Genomic DNA, 9,186 nt, shown 5'->3' with positions numbered 1-9,186 from the left:
AGCTTGTTTCCCCAAGATGACTTTCGGGCTCATCAAGAGCTTCTAAAGCAGATACAGCTAACCTGGGGCTTGAGATTGAGGAGCTCAAAGAATCATTTCACAGCCTCACTGACATTCTAGCTGCAACCAGCTCCATATAAAGTGGCCTGACCATTAATGAGGTGGTAATGGGTCTGGTCAGAGCCTTGGCTGACCCCATCTTGCCTCCTCCCTACTTTGAAGAGGGCAGGGAAGAAATGTTATGTGTAAGCCTGTGGGTACGAGTATCTGTGCTCTCACCGTCCTCCGGGGTCGCTCGTGTATCAGCAGCTAATGAAAGGGACAAACCGTGTCAGTCTGAGCACCCCCAAACAGGGATGCAAAGAAACATGTTCTGTTTGGGAGTCAAGGTTATTTGACAGTGATCTACAGCTAATTATCTCAAACCAGCAAGCCTTATTGGGGAGATAAGATACAATTTGTGGGACTCCTTGGCCAAATTAAAGGACTCCAGGCCCCAAAACTTAAGGCAGGAATTCTCAGCCCTCTTCTGTCTCCAGGCAGCACTGGACGCAACAGCCACGGTGGCCTCCACTGTCACCATGAGACAATGCTGTTAGCTGCAGTCCTTGGGACTCCCTCAGGAGGTCCAGCAGTCTATCCAGGACCTCCCTTTTGAAGGCTCCTCGCTATTTTCAGAACAGACGGACATGAGGCTACATGGCCTTAAGGACTCAAGGGTTACTCTCAGGTCCCTGGGCCTCTATGCTCAGTCCACTTTGAGGAAGCACTTCAGGCCCCAACAGCTGCCACACTTCTCAGCTCTGACTCCAAGACAGGACCCCTATAAGAGAAAAAAGAGAGGTTACAAGCACCATCAACCACTTCTGTCCACCTCAACCTCCCAGCAGTGGTCACATAGGTGCTATGGTGGGCCCAAGCAGGCCTTTTTGAAGGTGCACCTGAGGGTACTGTACCAGTTCTTGCTTCAAATCCTGCCTCCCCTTTTATTTTTTCACTGACTGTCCCACTTCAGCCTGGCATGGTCCTGCATAACCCTTAAGTTTTCATCCATATCTCCCTCCTTACCCCATCCCTCTTCAGGGACCCTTCTCACAAGTAACTCCTTGCTCAGGAGGTGCAGACCCCCCTACGGTTGGGGGCTGTGGAGGAGGTGCCTTGCAACTTGAGAAGGAAGGGGTTTTACTCTTGTTATTTCCTAATCCCAAAGGCCAAAGGGTGCCTTCGTTCCCTCCTGGACCTGTCACCTGAACAGGAAACTGAGGTGCCATATGGTCTCCCTGTCTTCCATCATTCCCTCCCTGGATCCAGGGAACTGGTATGCCGCCCTAGATTTGAAGGATGCTTACTTTCACATTTCTATCTTCCATGGCTGCAGAAGATTTCTCAGGTTTATTGTAAACCAGACTCATTACCAATTCACTGGTCTTCCCTTCAGCTTGTCTGCAGCCCCCCAGGGTTTTCATGAAGTGCATGATGGTGGTAGCTGCCTGCCTCTGACAGCGAGACATTCAGGTCTACCCATATCTTGAAGACTGGCTGATCAAGGGTCGTTCAGAGGCTCAAGTAAAGAACAGCATTAATCTGGTCCAAGCCACCTTTCAAGCACTGGGGCCTGTTGATGATAAATCTGCAAAAGTCAGCTCTTAAACTCTAGTCTCCGAATTGGAGTATTGGGACAGGGTTCGATTCAATCCAAGCCAGAGCCATCCTTCCTTCCGGAGGCCCGGTTCCAGACTGTCAGATTTGATATCCAAGGTCATGGTGCACTCAATCATGACAGCCCGGATTTGACTCAAGCTAGCGGGACACATGGCCACCTGCATGTACGTGGTCCAGCATGCAAGGCTACGCCTCAGGTCCCTGCAGACATGGATAGTTTCAGTTCACTCTCTGAACAGACACCACTTGGACTCTGCGCTTACTGTTCCAATCCCAGTCCTCACGTCCCTCAGCTGGTTGAAGGACCCATGGTCGATGATGATGGGAGTCCCCTTTGTTGCTGCCCCTCCTCTTCCCCCCCCCCCAAGCCATCAATGTCCCTAGTCTCAGATGCATTGGACCTAGGTTGGGGAGCGCACCTCAACAGCCTCTAGACTTGAGGCCCGTGGTTCCAGGGGAAAAAACTCCTTGCATAAAGACATCTGGGAGCTCAGAGTGGTCTGCTTAGCTTGCCAAGTGTTCCTTCCCCGGATCGCAAGCAAGGTCGTGCAAGTTCTGATGGACAATACCACAGCCATCTTCTACATCAACAAGCAGGGAAGTGCTCACTCCTCCGCCCTCTGTCAGGAGGCTGTCCATCTATGGGACTTGTGCATGAAGGTTTCAGACTTTCCGGGAACCCAGAATGCACTGGCAGATCACCTCTGCAGATTCTACTCCTCTCACCATGAGTGGTCCCTTTGTTACCCCTCTTTGTTTAATATGCAGGTGGAAGGGATTGATCAGGTCTGAGGCCTACACCTTCACCCAGAGGTCACCAAGGTTATCTTCCAAAGGGGGAGTCTCCCCAGGTGGACCTGTTTGCCATCAGTTTTGCTCACTGAGCGGGCACAGCCTGGCCTTCCTCTCCAATGCCTTCCTGCTTCCTTGGATAGAATTCCTGTTGTATACATTCTCCCCGGTTCCTCTGGTTCACAGGGTCCTTCTGAAAATCAAACGCAAGAAAGCGAGAGTTATTTGTAGAGCCCCGACATGGCCGCACCAATACTGGTTCGACATGCTGCTAGATCTACCAGTAGCAACCCCATTTCCACTCCTGCTCCATCCGGATTTGACCTCTCAAGACCACAGTCGGTTACTGCACCCAAACCTCTGCTCCCTTCACCTAACTGCCTGGATGTTATATGGCTGAACCTGGAGTAGCAAGCTTGTTCTGAACAAGTTTGACAGGTCTTGCTGGGTAGTAGGTAGCCCTAATGGATGGCTTCCTACCTCACCAAATGGAAGTGTTTTTTGATAGAGGCATCCTAACAAGACCTCTCTCTGACTTAGTCTTCCCTTCAGTCTATCATGGACTACTTGCTCCATCTTAAGCAACAAGGTCTGGCCCTTGCATCTATCAAGGTGCATTTAGCAGCAATTTCAGCTTTTCACCCACAGGTGAACAGCAGGTCAGTGTTCTCTGATGAAATTACAGTCTGCTTTCTTAAAGTCCTGGAGAGATTTTTATCCTCCGGTTCGTGAGCCAATCTCTTCTTCCCCTCCCCGGAAATGTGTTAAGGTTCATGGGTCCTCCCCAGATGTTGGTATCGTGCACTCAACTGCTTCTCTCTTGAAAGGTCACCTTCCTGGTAGCAATCACCTCAGCCAGAAAGGTCTCTGAAATCAAGGCCCTTACACCAGAGTCACCGTACCCGGTGTACTTCAAGGACAAGGTCCAACTGCGCCCCCACCAGACCTTCCTACCAAAGGTGGTTTCTCAGTTCCATAGCAACCAGGACATTTGCCTGCCAGTCTTCTTCCCGAAGCCTCACAAGAATTCAGAACAGTGGTGGCTTCACTCATTGAATGCTAGGTGTGCCCTCACCCTCTGCCCTCTTTCGCAGATCTACAGAACTCTTTGTGGCAGTAGCAGAAAGGATGTCAGCCCAGAGAATCTCATCCTGGATAATGTCCTATATTCAGGCATGCTATGAGCAGGTGAATGTGCCACCTCTAGCTATCGTGATGGCTCACTCTACGAGAGCTCAGGCCTCTTCAGCAGTGTTCCTCACCCAGATTCTGATCCAAGACATCCGCAGGGCCGCAACCTGGTCGTCAGTGCATAACCTGTCATCCCGCTATGCCATCACCTAACAGGCTTGAGACTGATGCTAGGTTCAGGAGAGCTGGTTTGCAGTCCCCATGTTCATGAACTCTGATCCCATCTCTGGCTACTGCTTGTGAGTCACTTAACATGGAAAAAATGGTTACTAACCTTTCTGTAACTGTTGTTCTTTGAGATGTGTTCCTTATGTCCGTTTCATGACCCATCCTCCTACCCCTCTGTGGGAGTTGACTGGCAAGAAGGAACTGAGAGGGTGCGGGGCTGGTGGCGCCCTTTATACCCGCATATAAGCGCAGGGCACCAGAGGACGCTAGAGCCAGCCCAATGAATAGTACTGGTAGAAAAATCTCCGGCAACAGTGTACGTGGCACACACAGACACCTAACGTGGAATGGACATGAGCAACACATCTCAAAGAACAGCAGTTTAGGAAAGGTTAGTAATCCATTTTATTTAAGGAAGTTACATATTTGTCTTGCAAAAGTCAACTTTGGTTAGTGACTCTAATTAAAAAGTAGGTTTATGTGGAATCTACACAGCTTGTTTCTAAGAAATTTTTAAAGCACACTATGCAAGCCCTTCTGTACCCTTTTACTGAAGATCTGAGATCTCAGCATTGTTATGCTAGCAAAACACATGAGTAGAAAAACATGGAATTTATTAGATTTGTTTCTGTTTCATAGTACTGAAAGATTGTGTAAGTATGCAGTCGAGCATTGCTTTTAAGACTTTCACCAAGTACATGATACAGAACTATAGATCCCACATCAGTGTCATACATAATACAGGGTACCCTGGTCAGTATCAGAAATTATTGTGGAAAGCTTGAAAGAATTACTACTTAGCAGGTGAGCAGAGTTCTCCCCATTTAGCTGTTGTAAATTTTAATCTCCATAAGTAGATCAGCTTTATAGAAGACATATTTACTGAGAGATCTGTGGTTTGGGTAGAGACCTTGGCATTTGGTAAAGTGCCATTTCCTGTTTACTGTAAAAGCTTGGTTTGGCAAGTACTTGGTATGTGTACAATTTAACTTAATGTATTCTAGTTTTTCCATAGTTTTTCACATCTCATACTAACAAAATGGCTGTTAAGTCAGATTTACCAGTACGATCCAACCTCTATACCTCGCAGGCAGCAAGAAAAAGCCGAGTCTGGATGTAGCTGGCTGGTTGAGATTTCCCCTATCAATGGGGAGCTCTCAGCAGGAATAAAGCCTGCAGAGCCAGCTCTGGCTTTCCATTGGGACGTTTGGATGTTGATCCTCAGCTGTCATATGGTCCTTGAGGGCTGACTATTGCTCCATCAAGCTTGGTAGCATGTTCCAAAAACAGTGCCCTGTATCTTCAAAGAAGGTGAGTTTTCCTCAATGTATCGGGCCCATTTTGTAGGAGTGGGTGGAACTTTCCTGAGCCTCGTTGACTTATGCCTACAGTAATGTCCTGTAAGGTCAAGATTTTGGAAAGTGGCTAATGATTTTGGGGTGCCTAACTTGAGACTCTGTAAAGGGGCCTGACTTTCAGAAAGTGCTAAGTACCCTCCCTTAAAGATGTGTCAAACTGGCCATCCAAAATCCAAGACACTGAAATCACTAGTCACTTTCTAAAATCTTGGCCTAAATTGTTAATTCAGCTAGTGAAGTTGTAAATGTTTTCCCTATTCATTTAAAACGTTAAATATTTTTAGCACCCAATCTTGCAAACCTCAACATGTGCCTAACTTTACTTTGACAAATGGAACTACTCATGGTAAGTAAAGCTAAATGTGTGTAAATCTTTGCAGGATCAGGGCTGTATTTTGCTTAACTACCTGAATATTATTTGAATTGCACAGGTTGATTATAGTATGTATTTTGATGATGAAATCTCTTTAATCTTTTTTAAACTTGCTGCCTTGAATGTCAAATGCCTCCTTTTATTCTCTTTTTAACCTCTTTATATGTAAAACCGTATCTTCTCTTCCCTTCCTCATAATACTCTAATCCAGGGGTTCTCAAACTCAGGGTTGGGACCTCTCAGGGGGTCGTGAGGTTATTACATGTGGGGTTGCGAGCTGTCAGCCTCCTCCCCAAACCCCACTTTACCTCCAGCATTTATAATGGTATTAAATATTTTAAAAAGTGTTTTTAATTTATAAGGGGGGGAGGTCGGATTCAGGGCCTTGCTATGTGAAAGAGGTCACCAGTTCAAAAGTTTGAGAACCACTGCTCTATCCTGTTAGCCGTCACTGAAGCTTTCCTATTTTGACTGACCAGTTTGAGAGACGGTGATCACTGTAGCAACGGTAGGAAGTGTGGATGGGCATGAATTCTATAATACAATTATAATTGTTTCTGCATAGATAGCCTTTATTTTCTTCGCGTAACAGTCCTATTTCTGGCTGCTGAAAACAGATGCTACATAAGCCTGAAGAAACTCATGGGATCAGTGGCTAATAGGAAGAGAGGTGTAGTAACCCACCTCCTGGCACTTCCATGTGCTGCAGCAGGGATGCTGTCCTGGGGAGAGAGATGGCCAATGAGAGGGGAGCTTGAGCTGGGGCCACGGGCTTGGAATCCGCCCGAAGGGGCAGTTGGAAAAAGCCATTGGAGGAGGGTGAAGAATTGAGTTGCTGAGCTAGTGGATGAGCCAGAGCCTGGCTAGGCGGTCGGGGATGCAAGAAAAGAAGAACAGGAGAATAAAAGTAGGTGACTGGGAAGTGAGGAGGAGGAAAGAAGGAAAATAGGAAAGATTTCAGGTCAGGAGAAGCGCCAAAAAAAAAAAAAACCCAAACCCAAAACCTGGATACGTGAGCAGACACTTAGAGAAGCAGAGGGAAATAAACTCTTAAGACTTACCAGAGAGTGAGCCTCAAAGGGGAAAAAACTGAAGGGAAACCGAATTGGTGAAAAAGGTAATTGATCAAAAAGTTGGGTTAGATGCAAACATCCTGGAAGCAATAATGAGAGCCTCCCCTCCCCTCCGCCCCACCCCCCCCACCCCTAAAGTACATGAACAGAGAGAATTACTGAACCTCTGATGGAATACAGTTCAAAGGTGACTAATGGACAAGTGAGAACCCAAGAGGTGAAGAAACCCCGCTTGCGGATCAACTCGGTGACAAAGAGGTACAGCCACATGAACACTGAATCTAAGGAGCAATCTGAAGAGAAGCAAAGAACAGGACAGCAAGAGTGGAGTTGGACTTAGTCAAGGAGAGGAAAAGTTGGTTCTTTGAAGTGACCTAGTATATTGTAATCTCTTTTGCTCTTGTTAGTAACAATGCATTTGGTATTAACTGCCCACCAGGTAAAAGCTCATAAAGGTTAATGAGTTGGTTAACCTATAGTTTATTGCTATAAATAGTAAGTCTTTTGGTAACGTTCTATATTATTGATGCTTCTGGTACAATTTTGGGGTTTTCCTTTATAAAAGTTCTAAAAATTTAAAATGATCCCTTTGTCTTGGTTTGCCCCTTTTCACAGCCTAGCCTAGCCAGGTCACCACAAATTGACACACAACCCTACAACCTCTAGTCCTCCCATCAAAGAAATAGTAACCTTTTAAAAAAAAAAAAAGAAGAAGAAACTCTGCAAGACCTTACTAACAAAAGCAACAATATCCATGTAATCCTCATAGTTTCTTTCCCCATAACAGCTCTTTGCTTTTCATGGTTAAGCCTTAATATACAATGTGAGCTCTTTAGGGTGAAAATTATGTCTTCTGTTTCTCAAGTGTCATATATATTTGTGGTATGAGGTTTCACCATACAGTAATTGCCCTTTTGAACTTTGCTTTATAAAATATTGCAACCTCCCCAGAGGAGAGAGTGCTACATTTCAGAATGAATTTTCCCTGCTTTTTAAGTTTGCAGTGGGTCTTACCATTGTGCATGAATAATCTCTGACCTTTATGCTGAGATTTAACACCTATTCAAAGCACACACAAAAAATTGTCCATACTGTCTAAGCTGGATGTTTTGTGTAACATTCCTTTTAGCAACTGCAATTGTAGAAGAACATAGAATACTCCACAGGCTAAACTCTTCAAAGTTTCTTCAAGAACCATCATCAGAGGTGAGACAACTTTTCGCTGTAATGGACTTTGATTCTTACATAATGAAGCAAATTCTGTTGGAGGGCACTCCTCCACAATGAAACATAAAACTCCCTTTACCATCAGCCTTTTCCTGATAATAGGTGCATTTGCAATAACAAACAAAAGTTAGAATCCATAAAAAATTCCCAGGCTTGACATTGGATTGTCCCTTAAGTAAATCCTCTGCTGCAAGTACAGGAAACCGTCTATAGTATGCAATTATATCCTGTGTATCACTTCTCCCAGAGGACACTGTTTGCCAAGTATATGAACCCACACCATTAGGATTAAGTTGGAACAGCTAGTTCTCTTCCTTACTCAGGTTGCTTTACTTGGTTGATTGGCCTGTTTTTTCCATAGAAATGCATTGCCTATTATTTAAATTAAATACATGGAAAACCGTCCTGAATGGCTGAAAAGTAATTAAGTTTCTATTTGTTATCTCCACAGCAGTCAACAATATTATGAGGCCTGGGACAGTATCAGCCACTGAGGTCATATAGGCAATCAACTGCAGCATGAGTTCATGGAAAAGCATTAGTGATGTGGAGCTGGGTCAGGTATTTTAACATTCAAACCTAAGTTTCATTAATGCGATCTACTTCACCTCTCCACATCCCCCAAATTTCTAACCTATTCTCCCTTTTTAAAATACTGATTTTTATTAGCACTCTTTAACCTCCTATACCCCTGCATAAATTTACAAGCGTTGTCATGTATTATCTGTCTATGGCCTTGATCACTATAGTATCTGAACACATCACAATCTTTGATGAATTTATTCTCACAACACCCCTGTGGTGTACAGCAGTCTTGTTATCCCCAATGTTCAAATAGCAGAGTGAGGCACAGAGAGGCTAAGGCCCAGGTTGTCAAAGGTATTTCAGCGCCTAACTTCCACTGGTTTCAGTAGAAGTTAGGGGCCCAAGGACCTTTTGAGGACCTGAGCCTTAAAGTGACTTGTCCAGACACACAGGAAATCAGTGATGGAGCATGGAATTGAATTCTAGTCCCAGGCCAGCACCCTAACTTCTGGACCATTCTTCTTATTGTAACAATGCAGTTGCTCTAAACATCAGGTTTCTGTGGTTCCCCTTGCCCCAGTAATTCCTTAATAACATAAGAATGGCCATACTGGGTCAGACCAAAGGTCCATCTAGCCCAGTATACTCTCTTCTGACAGTGGCCAATGCCAGGTGCCCCAGAGGGAATTAACAGAACAGGTAAGCATCAAGTGATCCATTCCCTGTTGCCCATTCCCAGCTTCTGGCAAACAGAGGCTAGGGATAACATCCATGCTCATCCTGGCTAATAGCCATTGATGGACCTATCCTCCATGAA

The 9,186-nt window shown here is 45.2% G+C and overlaps 1 long non-coding RNA gene across 1 annotated transcript; it reads left to right on the top strand.

Moving 5' to 3' along the window:
* The first annotated feature begins 3,981 nt into the window (after nucleotides 1-3,981).
* LOC140908046 (uncharacterized) lies at nucleotides 3,982-8,861 on the top strand. Its single transcript, XR_012157745.2, has 3 exons — nucleotides 3,982-5,124; nucleotides 7,747-7,823; nucleotides 8,296-8,861. It is a non-coding gene; the product is annotated as an uncharacterized LOC140908046 (long non-coding RNA).
* Nucleotides 8,862-9,186: the final 325 nt, after the last annotated feature.

This window comes from Lepidochelys kempii, chromosome 1, assembly GCF_965140285.1.
Source record: "Lepidochelys kempii isolate rLepKem1 chromosome 1, rLepKem1.hap1, whole genome shotgun sequence".
Lineage (NCBI taxonomy): Eukaryota > Metazoa > Chordata > Testudines > Cheloniidae > Lepidochelys > Lepidochelys kempii.
This window is presented reverse-complemented; position numbering and strand designations above follow the sequence as displayed.